The following is a 17,567-nucleotide window of genomic DNA, read 5'->3' as shown; positions in this document are numbered from 1 at the left end:
TATGTCTGCACTGGAGTCTGTATGAATCAACACTTAAGTTGTTATCACCTGTGTAACTTCAAACTGTTTCATTAAAAAAAAAAAAAAAAAAACACAACATGCTCGACTCACACAGGGGGATTTAATAAACTCTACATGGTAGCAACAAGTTTTTGATTCAGTAGGTATGCACCCCCACACAAACAAGTTAAACACCATGGCATACCTAATTATAGAATAAGCAGCTGAATTGCATGCTAATCAACCAATCCAACACGGTGGAGCTATTCAACAAGCTATAAAGCAACCCATGTAGACTCTATTGCTGTTTTTTTCTTGCAAATTCTAAAACTTTTGGAAGAATGCCATAGAAAGGAGTTACACAGACAGAATGTTAGGGGCTGCTGCTGCTGCTTTAATCATTTGTATGTGCTATAGGCTGAAGCCAATGCTGCTGCTGCCAATAGGCCAAGGACGAGAAGGAGAAGTGTTTTCAGGTGCCATTTAACTTTTCACAACCTACATGACTTGGAAATTGTAGAGGGCTACAGGGTGGATAGGGACACACTACAGAAACTCTACAACCTCTGCCATTCTCAACTCAGGACCAGAGTCAACTGAGGGGAACCCATCCCAGTGAAGACAAAGGTATGTGTAGCACTTTGAATCTTGGCTACAGGTACCTTTCAGAGACCAACAGGGAACATGCTGGGGTTGTCACAGAAATCAGCATCTAAGATCCTCCACCAATTCCTGAATGCTATGCTCCAACATGTCAGTGATCAGATACATTTTCCCCATAGTTCTGAGGAGAGGGCCCGAAATATGCAGGGGTTCTACCATGTAGCACACTAGCCTGAAGTATAGGGCAACATAGATTGCATGCATGTGGAACTTGGGGCACAACATGGAGAACATGGTAGGCTCTAAATAAACAGAAAGGGCTACCACTCTATCAATTAATACCAAGGGAATCATCTTGAACATGTGTGCTGGCAACCCTGGCACTTACCACAACTCACATATCTAGCACACCTCCCGAATTTACCAGATGTTTAATAGGGGGGATATCCCTCAGGGTCATTTACTGGGGGATGCAGGCTATGCAGTAGACCTGTGGTTGAGGACACCCATCAGAAATGCACACCCACAGAAGGACACTATAATGAGGCACAGGCTCAAACCAGAAATATCACAGTGCATGTTTGGACTGCTGAAGTCACTGTTCTGGTGTCTTGATAAATCTGGAGTAGGTCTGTAGTACAATCCACAGACATGAACAGAAATATTCACAGTATGTGCCATACTACACAACATCATCCAGAGGAAATAGCTTCAAGCAAGATTAACAAGGGGAAGGGCCACACATCCCACAACCAATGCCAAGGTCACCACAGCCACAGATGGATGAGGAGTCAGAGGGGGGACCACCAGCTGGTGGGTGTAGGCAGAAGTAGGCATGTTCAGTATGCTCCTGCATTGGCTAAGAAACAACACATAGCACACTCATTCACCACCTAGAGGCTTAAAGCAACATCAGTGCCAAACAACTCACACAACCTTTACCTCCCATATATTGGCTGTGTACTACTTACATCAGACAGAGTCAGCCCTGAACTACAACCATGTCAACTGCTGCATTTAAATCTCGAACCTGGAGTGTCTTGTGTAATATGAATGAGTTGGCATATCCTTGTATTTCACTAATTGGTACTGTAAGCAAGTAAAAGGTGCAAGATTGTTAGAGAAATGATCTTAACATTTGACAGCAGAAATTTATGTGACTTATATGTGTCCATTATCAAGTAGCAGGCCTCAGGCATCAAAGATTCATGCAGTCACACCCCTCAAAAGTAGTGATGATCACTGCATGACCTCAGTTTAACACCATGCATTTGTACTGGAAAATTATTAAAAGAAGTTAGAAAGTAACAAAACACATTGCAATTTCTGACTTCACAACCCTCATAAAGATCATTCACAACAAAGATGAGAAATTGTGATGCTATCAACTATCTAACTTTCCAAGGCCAATAAAAAGTCAGGGGTAAAGATACCAGTTCAATACAATAAGCACTTTAAGTCAGCTATGCACCCTGAGCATTAGACACAAAGCTTATGTATCCCTGAATCCAAAGGATACACAAAACAGGGATATAGCACAGTTATACTCACTTGCACAGGTTGTTGTGTGTGTGTGTGGGGGGGGGGGACAGGAGGTGTAGACGGACACAAAAGGTTGGTAAGTGTGTGTGAGTAAGAAAGAGCGAGTGCGTGAGTAAGCAGCCTGAACCATGTAACTGATGTGTGTGTCTGTAGGGGTCCTCCAAGTGAGATTATTGTGTTGTGTTGTGAGTGCCTGCATGAACACAACCAAGCTCAGTGCAGGCTCTATATCTCTTGGTATGTCGGACAACTATGAGCCATGCAATGTACAGGTGGCAGTTCACTGTTGTCTTCCTTGACTAGGAGAACTGGCTCTACTAGAAGTTGCACTGGCACTTCCTCACCCACATTCAGATGCACTGCTGTTACCTGAACTTGACTGATGTCTACTGGGGGAGTTCCCTTCACTGAAATGCCTAGGATCATGGCGCCATGGCCTGCCACATCTGGGTGTGGACAGCACACTCACTGACAGAGGAGTGAAAGTACTGTCACTATGTGAGCGTGACTAGACATGGCTATGTTGGCCAACAGCAGATGGTGTGGCTGACCTATGCCCTTGAGGATGCCATTCCCCTACCAGATGTTTCATCACAGACCACGCCCATTCCATGACAGACATCCTTCATTCCAACGTGTCATTCATCTGATCCACTGAATCAGCAACACAGTGGAGGCAGTCATGCATGTCAGCCTATGCCACATTTACAATCTTTAGCATTTGTCTGGATCACTTATGGGAACAAGCCTGTGCTTCCATGATGGACGTAAACATACATTGAGTGGCACGGGAAGAGACACCTGCACCAAGTGAAGGAGGTAAAGCAGAACCCCTCCAAGAACCCCATCAACCCTCCTGCATGGCACCTCACCCACACTTTGATTACGACCAGGCTCAACAAGCACCAAAGCGATAGAAGCCATGCTTCCCCGATCAATGGTCTTGCCCTCCACCTGTCCAATATCTGAGGGTTCACTGGAATGGGTAGGCATAGGCCTACTGGCTGTGTCCAATGGAATTGCAGGGGACGGCTATATGTCAACCTCAGTGTCAGATTCAACCTCTGCACCCTCTGACTGTGCCTCTGTTTGGCCGCCATCATCGGAGTCTGCTGATACTCTAATATCCCAACACTTCCACTGTCATGATCACCTGTGATGAAAAGCAACAAACACAGGAAAAAATAATACCTACACTACTATAGTCCAATATATGTTAACAAACTAACAGTGCTGCCACTATTACAGACAGTACAGCAATACGCACAACAGGCCTGACATCAACATCACTCACTAAAATATTTCTTTAAATTGTGCAGCAGTACTGACACAAAAATTTCTGGCTTACCATCTGCAGGTGATATCCCCCTCTGCAAGCCAGATGGTCCCGGAAGAAGTTAAGCAAAAGGTAAGGGCAACATCATCACATTTAACAGGAACACAGGGGGTAATACTTTTACCCCCCTTTATATATCCATTAAGTACATTGTCTGGCTGGCAACTCCAACCTAACCTAATAACCATAGCAATCTTCAATCCCCTAAAATAAAATTCATGTGACACAGAAGTAACGCATTGATTTCAACTATTTTACTATACAACAGTATTCAACTGTTAAGATACCAAAGCCTACCTGGAAGCTCCTCCCGAGAAGTGCTTGGTGTCTCAAACTGTTGCTCAGACATCCAGGACATGCTGTACTGCACTCTCCTGTGGATCCCTGATATTGGCCAGGAACTCTTCATTCGGTGTTGGTGGTGGTTCTCCAGCAGGCCCTCCCCTCAGTAACCATCTGGTCATGGCCCAGTGCAGCTGCTCTCCTCAATGCAGATGTGATCATGTCAGTGGCCCTGTGACGCACTTGCTCATATGTCCTGCCATGGCCACCCACAGCATTCATATCATCAATAATCTGGCAGCAAATTTGCATCCTGTGTGTAGTATCTCCCTATCCCCTTTTCAGCAGAAAAGTACCATGTTGCCTAAAGGCATCCACTATCACCTGGTTCTCAGCATTGGTAAAGGGGGGGGGGGGTCTCCAAGGATTGACATGTCTGGTTGGCATACTCCTACGTGTCCAAAAAGAAGGATGTAACTACAAAATAACTGTTTCCAGATAAAACAGAAAAGGTAGCCACTCAGTACTACCCAATGGAGAAACATAAAACAGTCTAGAGATGTGAAATAACAGTCTAGAGATGTGAAATACAAACAGGTAGGATGCAAAACAAGGAGAGAAACAATAGCAACATATCCTTGTTTGTGCCATAACAGTAATTCACCTTTGCCTCCCCCCAAAAGAACAGTCTGTCCTTGTTTGTGCCACAACAGTAACTCAGCTCCTCCCACAAAAGAACAGGCAAATGACACATTTTGCTGACAAACCATCTTTGAAATGCTAAAGGTATTATCAAAGGAACTGCCCCTGAAACATTTCTACACATTTATCACACAGCATTGCATTTTCACATATTGGCAATCATGTGTTGTATTATTTATATGTTATTATTTATTTTATTGGCATTTGTTTACCGGAAAAGTCCACTGGACCAGGATAGCCAATTTTCAGTGGAGGCCTGGGGAGAAAAGCTCTAACAGACATAGGTACAAATTACATAAAGTTCCAAGAAAATCATAATAAATGAGTACAAATTATTTGATTACAATTTATACCACATAATAATACAAGGAAGAACATACAGAGAATAATATACAAAATTAAAAGTTTACTTACTAATTAAAACATGATTCGAGCTGAAACATGAATGGGAAGCTTTGAAGGTAGAGTAATGAGAAATACAAGGAAACAGCAAGTCAAACAGAGCAAGCACTCAGAAACAAAGGAATATGATATTTTGTTCACTGGGTGGCATATGTAGCATACTGAATGAAGGAAAGGGGAGGGAAGAAAAGAGAAGAATGACAGAAAGAGAGGGTGATAGAGAGATGGATAAGAGAAAGAAAACAACAGGGAATGGAGAGAGGAAGGTGAGGAAGAATAAGGAAAGGAGAGTTATTTTAGTTAGATAAGGAGAGAAGAGAGAAAAAATAAAGGCAGTGTATAGAGAGGGGAGACAGGAGAGAGGGAAATAAGGAAGAAGGGGAGGAGGAAGATATGGACAGAGAAGTAAAGAGAAGAGGGGGAGGAGGGAGGTATGGAAAGGGAAGTGGAGAAAAGAGATGGTAGGTTCCAGGGTTCTGTGGGTAGAGTTATGTTATGTCAGATTGCATAACACAACAATTACATAACCACTTGAAGAGAAGATGGTTATGCAGAGCAATTTTAAAGTTGGCAGGGCATTGCTGTAGATGGACAAAGGGAGGCAGGTTATTCCAGATCCTGACAACATTTCAGGAGAACAAGAATTTACCTGTCAGTAGTTTTGGTTTATAAGATTGGAGAAGAAATTGGTGTTGAGATCATAAAGTTCTAACCGGTTTGTACAGGGTGAGAAGGGAGCTGAGTGCAAATCAGTTTTTGTGTGGTAATGAGCTGTAGGAGGAGTACATAGTGAGGGAGTTCTAACCATTGTAATTTTTTTAGGGCTATACAATGGTGTGTAGAGTGGCAGCTATTAGTAGTGAACATAGCAATTTTATTATAGCATGATTCTAGTTTTGATAGCAGAGAAGATTGTAGGTTGGTTAGGATGGGAGCACCATAAGTTAGAGATGGCAAAAGATAAGATAGCCGAAGATAGCAATAGATAGATGCATACCTGTGAAATGGCTTCACAGACATGCCCATGTCAACAGTACACTTGTAACCAACGCATACAGATAAAAGTGTAAAAGCCTTAGCTTCAGACTTTTCTTAGTCCAGCATATGCAGTATGCAGCTGACAAAACTCAAGCATACCTTCTGAAGTTCAGTAATCCTCTGTACAGCTATAGCCCGAAGAAATAGCTCATGTGCAGTCTTCCCAACATAAACAAGTCTCTTCACCATCAGTTTGCCTAGCTACATGGTTGCCTTTTATAATGGTATAGATTCAGGGATGTTAGCATGGTGAAGATGCAAATGAGGTGTGAACCGATTAGAAATGCTGAATCCCAAATACTTGGATCCATGAATGAGATGTAAACATAATGCAGGCACTCCATCAGTGTTCGTTTTTAATGGATTGCAACTGTGAATGATTACTGGTGGGGAGAAGGAAAACACAACAGCTATGCAGGCTGCCTTACATCCAGTGTGTGCATTAGGCCAGATCTAGAAAGTGTTAGATGTAAGGTTAGAAATGTAAGCAAGAAGCACACAATTCACAGGTTGTATACCTTAACATCCCAATTGCCCTTTATTTGTTGGCAACTGCAAATATTTCCAGTTAATATCCTCACACATTTTAAGGCCAATGATATAGAATGTCTTACAGACTGCATGTCTCAGATTACTGTTCAGATAACTGAAGAATGACCAGCAAACACAGAGATAAGATAGAGCTGTATATTTGCAAGCAATGATCGCAACAGGTGTACTATATCCAAAAATATTACATGTACTAATAACAGTTGTATGGATTCATATTACTGTAGATGATGTTGCAGTTGGTTGTGTGCAGAATGATTTCAGTTCCTTGCTGCAAAGCTGTGTGTGACAAAGAGATAAGGCACCCATCCAGTGTTCTGAATGTTCATTGGAGTGAGATTTCAAATCCAAATCAGTGTAGACATCTCTCAAGTGAACCATCATGTCATATATTGCATTTTCCTCATTTCAACTACTTGTCCCTTTATTTTTTTTTAATTCTTTTTCAGTCTTGGTTAATGTAAGTTTTGGGGGGTGGGGCAGTGTTTGACCAATGAAACACTTACAGAAATTACAGGAAACAGAGGAAAATGAATGTTTGTTTGTTGTGTTTATCTATCTGAAGCTCGGCAGTGGGCAAACTGGACAACTGGACCACCAAGAAAGCAGACAGAACTCAGCCAAAAATAGAAGCCAAATATATTCAATTAATTATGTGCATGCAAACCCACTAAGCAGTGTTGGGCAGTGGTTAACACAGAGACCTTAAGAATGATTAGTAAATTAGGGGTAATGTAATCCTGTAGCAGCAGGTGTAAGTGTATGGCTTGAGTACAGATGGTCCTGGCTTCTAGTACAGTGTCTGCAAACTTTTGCAATGATCGCAACAGGTGTACTATATCCAAAAATATTACATGTACTAATAACAGTTGTATGGATTCATATTACTGTAGATGATGTTGCAGTTGGTTGTGTGCAGAATGATTTCAGTTCCTTGCTGCAAAGCTGTGTGTGACAAAGAGATAAGGCACCCATCCAGTGTTCTGAATGTTCATTGGAGTGAGATTTCAAATCCAAATCTGTGTAGACATATCTCAAGTGAACCATCATGTCATATATTGCATTTTCCTCATTTCAACTACTTGTCCCTTTATTTTTTTTTAATTCTTTTTCAGTCTTGGTTAATGTAAGTTTTGGGGGGTGGGGCAGTGTTTGACCAATGAAACACTTACAGAAATTACAGGAAACAGAGGAAAATGAATGTCGGGTTTGGTTGTGTTTATCTCATTTATCTGAAGCTCGGCAGTGGGCAAACTGGACAACTGGACCACCAAGAAAGCAGACAGAACTCAGCCAAAAATAGAAGCCAAATATATTCAATTAATTATGTTCGGCAGCATGCAAACCCACTAAGCAGTGTTGGGCAGTGGTTAACACAGAGACCTTAAGAATGATTAGTAAATTAGGGAATGTAATGTAACAGTCCTGTAGCAGCAGGTGTAAGTGTATGGCTTGAGTACAGATGGTCCTGGCTTCTAGTACAGTGTCTGCAAACTATTTTTTTTTTTACTGTTGTGACATTGCAGTTTACAGCAAAGAACTGAAACATGAACAAGTGTCACTTATGGCAGCAGGTCTAAGTGTAGGACTGCCATACACATGGTCCTAAGTTCTAATACAGGATAGTCCATACACTTTTACTGTTATTCCACTTCCCATTATATTCACTCTCAATTATAATACTGTAGACAGTGGAGCTGATATTAATTTATATATATGAGGGATGACAACTATTATTGTGTTTATTTATTCAATTTATGTACTATCCCATTTATTATCAGGTGTATGACGGACAATAAATTTTGTACTATATTTCTGTATGTATAATTCATCTATCTGGACTTACATGTTCTTCACATTTGCCTAAGACACATACACAAATGCCTCTATATCCAATAACCTTGTCAGGTCACACACATACATGTGTAACAGTTTATGCTGTCACCTGCATTTATGTATAATGCCTATGTCTGAGCAGCACTTCTGCGGCAAAGATGGAAAATCAATGCTGTGGAAGTAAATGTTTTGTCCCTTATGCCTAGGCTTGAATCTCACAGTGTAAAAGTCAATTATTTTATTCCTCACTGCTTGGCATACACCATCACGAAAATGCAAAACATAGTTGTGCACACTCCAGTAAACTCGATAACTGGAATTGGCGGGAAAGCATCAGTCTCCATTGTTCTACATCCACTGGTAGATAGACATGGCAGGCGTTACTAGGGAAGGTACCAGCTTTAGGGCACAAAGGTGGGGTGTCCAGGAGTCCAGAATATTCACAGGACTCCTGGTAAAGCACCACAGTCACAGGCTTTTGCAGGAGTCCAATATTAGATTTTAGTCAGAGGTTGTGGTTTCTAATACCACAATTCACAACTATACGATACTGTTATTTCTTCAATAATATTTAGATTAAATTAAAAACTCTACACTAGTGGCACAAATGCCCTGCTGTAAACTGTTATCTGTTTAACTGGGACATGCATATGTGCAAAACATGCAAATTTCAAGGATTACTTGCTGCACTCTGTAGTATACTGTGCATCTGTTAGATGGTAGAATTAAATGTTAAGATAACAAGAGTTGTATAACCCCCTCCTGCACATTCACTGTCTGTAACATACGAAGGTACTGATCTTATAGCCCTTTTTTTCTCTCACCCCAACCCTTATCTTTCTTTTTTATTTTCTTTATTTTTAAAAATATTTTTGATTTTATAAATAATATTTATTTTATTTTAATTTATAGTTTTTTAAACATTTCATTTGTGTTTTTTCTCATTTTAAAAATAATGTTTTAAGTTACTTTTATTTTAAATGTACTTTTATTTAAATGTACTTTTATTTTAAGTGTATTTACTTTTATTATGCGTCGTCAAAATGTATCCATGTCATCCATGTGTACCATACCTCTAAAGGCTACACAGCACAGTGAGGTAGGCCAGCCCCATTGGATCAGCCTGCCTCCGCTCCACCAGCTGCAGCACCGATTCCCAGCACTTCTGGAAGCCAACCTGGCAGCACTGCCTCTGTTGCCCCTGCACTACCTTTACCCTTAGGTAGTCCTGTCTACCCATGCACTACCTCCACCCACAGGTAGTCCTGCCCCAGAGGCTGGTCCAAAGGTAGTCTCCAGGAACAGTGGCAGAGGTAGTGATTTCACCACCCACAGTGAGTTGCCAGGGATGGTGCACAGGGTGGTGCACTCCTATTCCAGCTGGAGAGGCTGCTCTCCCTCATTTTGCACAGTACTAGGAGGAGGAGACATAAAGCACTCCAGCCACTCCAGCCACCAGTGGAGTGAGGTGACAGTGATGACAGTTCAATGGGTGAGGACTCCATTCTGTCCCCCAGCTTGATGACTGTGGGCTCAGGATGTCCCCACCCTCACCCCAATCATGGTGTCCCCCAACCTTTTGTCTCCATCATCGTCCCTGTCTCTTTGTCTCGTTTGCCTGGTCTGTCTGCAATTGCTTCCTCACCTCACTTACCTGACCACATATACCTATATCCCTCTCCCAACATTCCTCTCTCCTTGAAATAAAAATTAAATGGGCAGGCACCTGTCCCACAAAAATCATCCCATAGATAGCTCTCCAATTCACACACGTGTCTTCTTGGCACACTTGATTCAGTCCAATAGGCTATACACAACATGACTGAGGTGGTTTTGGTCACCCTTCTTTCTGGAGGTGACAGTCCACAAATCAGTTAGTAAAGAAATGGATAGCTATGTTCTTTCCTACCACCCCCTCCTGCACATTCCTGTCCTACTTTCCCTTTGTTTTTCCCACTGCTTGCTACCCATTTCAGCACTTTCCTATCTACCCCATTTTAACACCTTTAATATGATCAAAAATAGAATCACACACAACACACATAAGTTGCTACAAAAACGATGGATCCCTGCACTTTTTGGGCTTCATTTGCTCATAGGTGAGCAGCGGCAAATTGTTGCAGTTACTTCCACACAATGACGCTTAACACCGCTGAGTTATGTCAACACACAGCAACACGTACTATAAAGAATTCATGCCGCTGCATTATCAGTCTGTAATTTAAAGTATGCAAAACTATTAGATACACCTGGCTTCAAACTCAGTACGATCTGGCCTCAAAAAGGAATGCATCAATGCGTGATGCCACAGAGTCAGTTAAGCAGCAGGTGTGTTTCATAGACTCAATAATAACTGTCAGACTTTAGCAATGTGTGCTTAGCTATGCGCAAACATGTACATCTCATATGTGTATACACTTTGCCAACCATCATGCAAACCCGCTGCTTGCCACGCTATGGAAATGTACATATTATTCTGTTATTACTGCTGTTTACTGTCCAGTTCCTGTCTTGAAATGAAATTACATATGGAAACATTTCAAAGTGAGGGCCCTAACAATATGTCACATATTTACATAATATACATGTGTTGCCACCCCCTCCAAGCACTGCAACCCTGGTGTCTCAGTACTTTTCCACACATATATCACCTATAGTACAAAATGTAATATCAAATGTGTAATATGCAATGCACATCAATCTGATAAAATGCAGATGTACAGCTATTTACCCATATGCCTAAAAAACATTATCTGAAAGGCTAGGGAAGGAATCAGCAAGGAACTTATCTACAGGGACACAGCTGACTTTCAACACACTTGACAACCCATTTTCTTTTCGTCAAGTGGAGATCTTGCTTATTGAACCTTGTGGACCTCTTTGATACTGACCGCAAAGACCTGGATGAGGGAAAACAAGACATACCGCCTATGTAGCGTTATTCAAGGCCTTTAAACACTATCCTCCATTCATATCTCATAGTTAAGATCTCACATGTGGCTATTAAGCCAAACAGTAGTAGATGGATAGCCAACTGGCTAACTTACAGAACACACACTCTCAAAGTTGGGGATTGCACGTCCACCACTAGCCACTTACCATTAGAATATCACAAGGATCTCTGATGGACACTTAACTGTTTGCAAACTACTTCCCTAAAGCACAGGCAACGGTAGATAACAGTAATCTGTGGTTTACCAGGACTACAGATTACTGTTAACTGGACGCACTCTTATAGAGAACCCCAATTATGATAACATATGACAGAAGGGGCTGATGCACACAAATGATTGATGCCAAACTCAAACTGAATCGTAAAGAATACAATGCCTCATTATCCCCTTTAGCAATGAAGTATCCCTGCTAATTATGATATGCATAGCATCCCTCTAAGCTCAAACAGTGTTGTGAGATTAGGGAACACAAGTTGATAGCAATCTACACTTTCATCATTGTGTCCATAGTGGTGACACACACATTCTGTATTGCGCACCTCATACATATGGACATCACATCCAAGACCACGGTGGTCATACTTTTGCTGTGCTCTACCCTTATCAGATCACTGATTGAGTAGAATGCTACCTTCTGTCTGTACCTCACCAGACACCTGCAGCAATTGCAGAAAACACAGGTTTGTGTCTGGGAGAATCCAGGGCCTTCAAACATGACATACATCACGGAAAGACTGATAGACCGGTCACTGTACTCCGTATTATGCAGTCTGCTGAGAAGTGACCTGTGTCTGGCCTACACAGCAGTCTCAGACCATGCCCTGCTGGAAATGCTGGACATATGCAAATCAAATGGGACAACAATAACTTGCCCCACAGTTCTCAAATTGTTCTCAAACTATCCTGTCACTTAAACAGAACATGCTGGGGAGATGGATATATCACCCAGCAATTCACACTCCTCTGTAATTGGCTCCCACTGTGTGTGAAACAGTGCTCCTCAATGACCCTATTCAAGCACAACCCTGATTACTGGAAGGGTGATTGCAAAGTCACCTCTGAGGTGACATCTACGTCCCTCATAGACACAACCAGTTGGTGCTGCTCACAAAATCACTCTGCTAATGACCATCTGACTATGCTCAATAAGGGTATTTGTGTTTTTTTACACAGCTAGGCTTCTAAACACCCTAAAGCCATCCAGTTGGTGCTGCTCACAAATTCGCTCTGCTAATGACCATCTGACTATGCTCAATAAGGGTATTTGTGTTTTTTTACACAGCTAGGCTTCTAAACACCCTAAAGCCATTAGGCTAGTAGCCACCTATAAACCTATGTAGTCCTCCCAACATCTTGTCTACCACATGGCCTGCTGATGTCATCTACTACAAGTTCACCTGCATACTTGTAAAAGTCAGACTTGTGCCGTGATGCTTGCATAAAGTACTGTGTTCTGTAGTCTGTGTACTTAGGTAGGGGTTCTGTTCTCACTGTAGTCAGCTGGGTCTGTGTGTTTGTCTAGACAGAAAAGCAGAAGTGTGCATTCCACAGTTACTGCTCTAATGCAATGGACTGACAGCTATTTTAATTCTTGCATATGCCTACACATCCATTTCATGCACCCCACCCAACATTTTGTCTTCCACATGGCCTGCTGACGTGATCTACTGTAAGTTCACCTGCACTCTTGTAAAAGTCAGGCTTGTGCCGTGGCGCTTGCATAAAGCGCTGAGTTTTGTAGTCTGTGCACTAGGGTAGGGGTTCTATTCTCACTGCAGTCAACTGTGTGTGTGTGTGTGTGTGTGTGTGTGTGTGTGTGTGTGTGTGTGTGTGTGTGTGTGTGTATGTATGAGGTCTTCTTAACATTACAGAGAGCCTTTTACACCAGAATGTGGAACACTTATTACCATATTCTCAACAGACACTGCTGATGTCATCAGCTACATCAGATTTTTGGATATGCAGTACTCCCAATAAGGTAGGGTCAGACACTGGCTTGGAGGCCAGGCAGATGTCACCTCATCCTATACATACACATTACAGTGACATGGCTTTAACTCTATCCACATACATTATGGCATGGTTTGTAGGCCCTTTGTTATCTTGCTGAGAAAGCCCTGTAATCTCTCCAGCTGCTGCATGTTTCTGGTGAGATACATGGAAGAGAGCATTATACTCTATTACTGTTCTGATGAGGTTTGACTACAGTGCTGTCTTAGATTTCCAAAATCTGAATATGATGGTGTGACTTATGATGAGCACAACATAAGCTTTTTTCAACACCAATGTGGACACTTGATTGTCATAGGTCAGAGTGCTATCTGCATATGTTTCCAGTGCTTGCATCACTGAGTGTCAGCAAAACAGGACTGTTGTCAATGCTGTGATTCACATGGAATTCCACTTTTCATAGGTTGGTACTAGGCTATCAGCCCTAAGGCCTATGCAAGCCTAGCCATAACAATTCCCTGGAAATTTCTTCCCACAATATTTACTTCTCTGGGCCCCTGTCTAGCAGGGTGACTGACATGATCCCCGGGGTGAATTTCCTATCTCCCATCCAATCATCAAGGTGCCTTTTGAAGAGGGCCAATGAGGTGCTCTGCCTGGCATGTATGGGCAATCTATTCCAGAGTATGGGGAGTCTCTGGGTCAGGAACCTATCCCTCCAGCATGTTTTGTTCATTGTGATAAGGTTTAGATCCCCGGAGCGTGTGGCTCTGAGGGATTGGGATTTCTTTAAGTGGAGCATGTCCAACAGCTCAGGGTTTGACATGGCCTTGTATGTTAATCAATCAGAGTTCGCCTCTGAATAGACAATATGCCACAGAGTATAGCTGGAGTTTTTTTTAGACGGTCAGCATATGGCATCTGCTTTAGGCCTGTGATTCTTTTAGTGAGGTATTTCTGTGGCCTTTCCAGCTGTTGCAGATGTCTTGTGAGGTACATACCAAATGGGGCATTATACTCTATAATGGGTCTAATGAGGGATGAGTACAGTGGGACAATGACCTCTTTTTTTCTGGATGAAAAGCCCTTAGTGATGAGGTGTGCCACATAGAAGGATTTCCTGACTGTTGTGGTGATGTGGTTATCGAAAGTGAGACCACTGTCCACTTGTGTCCCTAAGTCTATCATCACACTTTCAATGTTTAGTGTCCTGCCACCTATGTGGTAGTTCATGGGTACATGTTTCTTTCCAAAGGGGATAACTATACATTTCTTGGCATTAAGCTTGAGCCCATGGCTCTGGCACCAGGCATCTGTTTCTGTAAGGCCCTTTTGCAGAATATCCACATAATTTGGGGATTCTATAATGGCTCCCAGTTTGCAGTCATCTGCAAACTTTGTTAGCCAGAGTCCCTCAGTGTTGGCTTGCACTTTAGAGAAGTAGATGCCAAACAAGAGTGGTCCCAAGACTGAACCCTGAGGTACTCCACTTGTCACTTGTCTGAAGCTGGATTCGGAGTCTGCTACTTATGGACAACATAGAAAATACACATTTCTGCACTTATTTGTAGATTGTGTGCCTTTGTCATCATTCATTTGTCTGTGTTAGCTCCTCCTGTACTATGTTATCATAACTGGTGGTCTCAACGATTGCACCCAACATGCAAGAATCAGAAAACTTGGTAAGCCAAAGCCCATACACTTTAGCCTGAAATGCCAAGAAATAGAGTCCAACTAGTAAAGGGCTAAGCACAGATCCCTGGGGTACACCAATGGCAGCAGCTCTACTGGTACAGGTTGATTCACCAGCTTTCACAGTATGTGTTCTGTCAGTGAGCTAACTGGTTATCCATCTACTGACATAAAGGTTAATCCCCAGTTGGGAGAGTTTCCCAATGATACCTGTGTGGGGGGATTGCATCAAAACCCTAGGCCAGACTATGATAGGCAGTATGCACCATCTTACCTTCATCCAGACCTATCACACCGAATCAATGGCCTGTGATAACATCACAGATCACCTATAGCATGACTCAGCACATACACCTTCCTGATACAGTTGAATACACACATCAACACACACTCCACATGGGCTATGTTCCCATACAGGGGTGTACATCAACATGAATCCCTCTTGAGTTGGGGGGACAGCACCTGATGCATGCATGTTTAGAGACAATTTTACTCTCCTCCCTTGTGAAGTAGACCAACCATTTCATCATGGACCTCTTCTACGTATACAGTAATCATATTCCGGCTGAGTGCAACAGACCTCTGTGAGTTGTTAATGCTACATCATGTCTGTTACATCTGATAGACATCCTCAAAGAGGTCATCGATGGCATGCATGATGACAACAGTATCATCATGTGGAACTTGACCAGGTCAAGGCATTTGACACAAATCCACACAGAGGAATTCAAACACTGTCATATAGCTGTTTATGGCCACACATCACCAAATGAGTATGACCAGTGTATCACATACGTGGCATCTCATTATGTTAACATGTGTGACATTACCTATATCTCCGGTCCAGAAATCAGGTCTGTACATCAGGGCTGTCTGCTAGGCCCCGTCCTGTCCATTAGTTCATTGATGGACATCACAGATGACATAGGCATAGGCGTGTGACCCCGTGTGCTAGGGTAGATGGTAAGTGGTACATCCTCCAGCATGTGGTCACAGTATTGAGTACTCCCTAGAATGCAACACAAGTACTAGGTATATGAAGGCCTTCCACATCAGAGGCCATAATACCTTCATGGTTCCCAGCCTTCCTCATACCATTAACGGTGTACAATGCACCCTTCTTCATGTACCTCCCAACAAATCTTGCAGTGATGAGTAACTGAAGTGTACCATCTTTGTCAGTGAGCTGTCACATAGCTTACTGGCCATACCCAGGTATTCTTTCTGTGGAATATACAAGACTGTCTCATGGTGTAGAACACCAATCAAGTTGTTACACCAGATGCAGGTGTGCTACCTGTTCTGCTTATGCACAGTGTACATACATAGATGCCTGACAACATTAATGGCATGTATAGTATTTGTGACAGTGTGGATCGTGCAATATTTTATATACATATATATGCCATGCACAAGTCCAGTAGCCTGTATTGCCCATACTGTCACATACAGGTATAGCAGTGTCCCTCATAACATCTCCAGTAGATGTTATAGTACCAGGACAGTAAACGTGGTTACAGTCAGAGTGTGGCTGTATCATAACAGTTGTTCAAATGTATGTGGGCAGACTCAGCTCTGATCACTGTAAATCACATATGTTATGTCAGAGGCATGGGATTACTGGTGGTATTATTCTGATATTGTCCATGACTGTGGTTGGTTTTGTAAAGTTTTCCATGCGCCTTTACCTGTACCCACCCTGCTGGAGACCTCTACTGAGAGTACACTCATTCAGGCATATTAGTTTGAACAGCTTCACAATATGCACCCTACACCAATTCTATGTCAGAACCCTGATAGATGTCCTCTGCATTATTCATGTAAGGATTCTCATCTCACACAGACATGCTACCCATTATTATGTCACCCTGAGTCACATAAAATACGTTTTCACTGTACAGTCCCTACCATACTATATAGATATGTGATTCTGCTACAATCATCTTCCACTGACATGCCATCATCTGCTGTACATTAGGTTGTTTTATCTGTCCTCGTTCCCTGTGTCCATTCCTACAATTCATCTGTGTGTCCCTATTCAATACATACACCCCCTATGTTCATTTTATATGGCAGTCCATGTCCCGTTACAGATCATTCACATAGCTTTAGTACAGAATGTCAGGAATGGGATATCCCACTACTCTGGACTGTAGTTACACTGTCCTCTACTGTGTTTAGACCATATACTTCACAATATTCATACCGCTCAACTGTCCAGATATTCTCAGATGTCCGGCTGTTTTCCTTATCACATTTGTGGCTTTCTGCCATATCACTGAAAGTATGATGAGACCTTGGGACACAGGTGGACAACAGTCACTCCTTTGATAATCACATTGTCACAGTAGTGAGGAAATCCTTCTACGTGGCACACCTCATCACAAAAGGTTTTTCATCCAGGAAAAAAGAGGTCATTGTTCTCCTCTACTCATCACTCATTAGACACATTATGGAGTACAATGCCCCTTTTGGTATGTACCTCACAAGACATCTACAACAACTGGAAAGGCTGCAGAAATACCTCACATAGAGGACTACCAGCCTCAAACAGATGCCCTACACAGACCGTCTCAAAAAACTCCAGCTTTACTCAGTCACATATCACCTACTTAGAGGCGATCTCTGCCTAACATACAAAGCTATGTCAAACCCAGAGCTGCTGGACATGCTCCACTTAA

At 42.3% G+C, this 17,567-nt stretch overlaps 1 protein-coding gene across 2 annotated transcripts in view; it reads right to left on the bottom strand.

The window, feature by feature from the left end:
* TMEM35B (transmembrane protein 35B) overlaps positions 1 to 17,567 on the bottom strand; it is a 602,314-nt gene that overhangs the window by 547,571 nt on the left and 37,176 nt on the right. The gene's annotated exons all lie outside the window — the stretch shown is intronic.

Source organism: Protopterus annectens, chromosome 1.part2 (genome assembly GCF_019279795.1).
Source record: "Protopterus annectens isolate FY-2018-M chromosome 1.part2, PAN1.0, whole genome shotgun sequence".
Taxonomy (NCBI): Eukaryota; Metazoa; Chordata; order Ceratodontiformes; family Protopteridae; genus Protopterus; species Protopterus annectens.
Note: the sequence above shows the minus strand (reverse complement) of the source record. Positions and strands in the feature narration are given on the sequence as shown.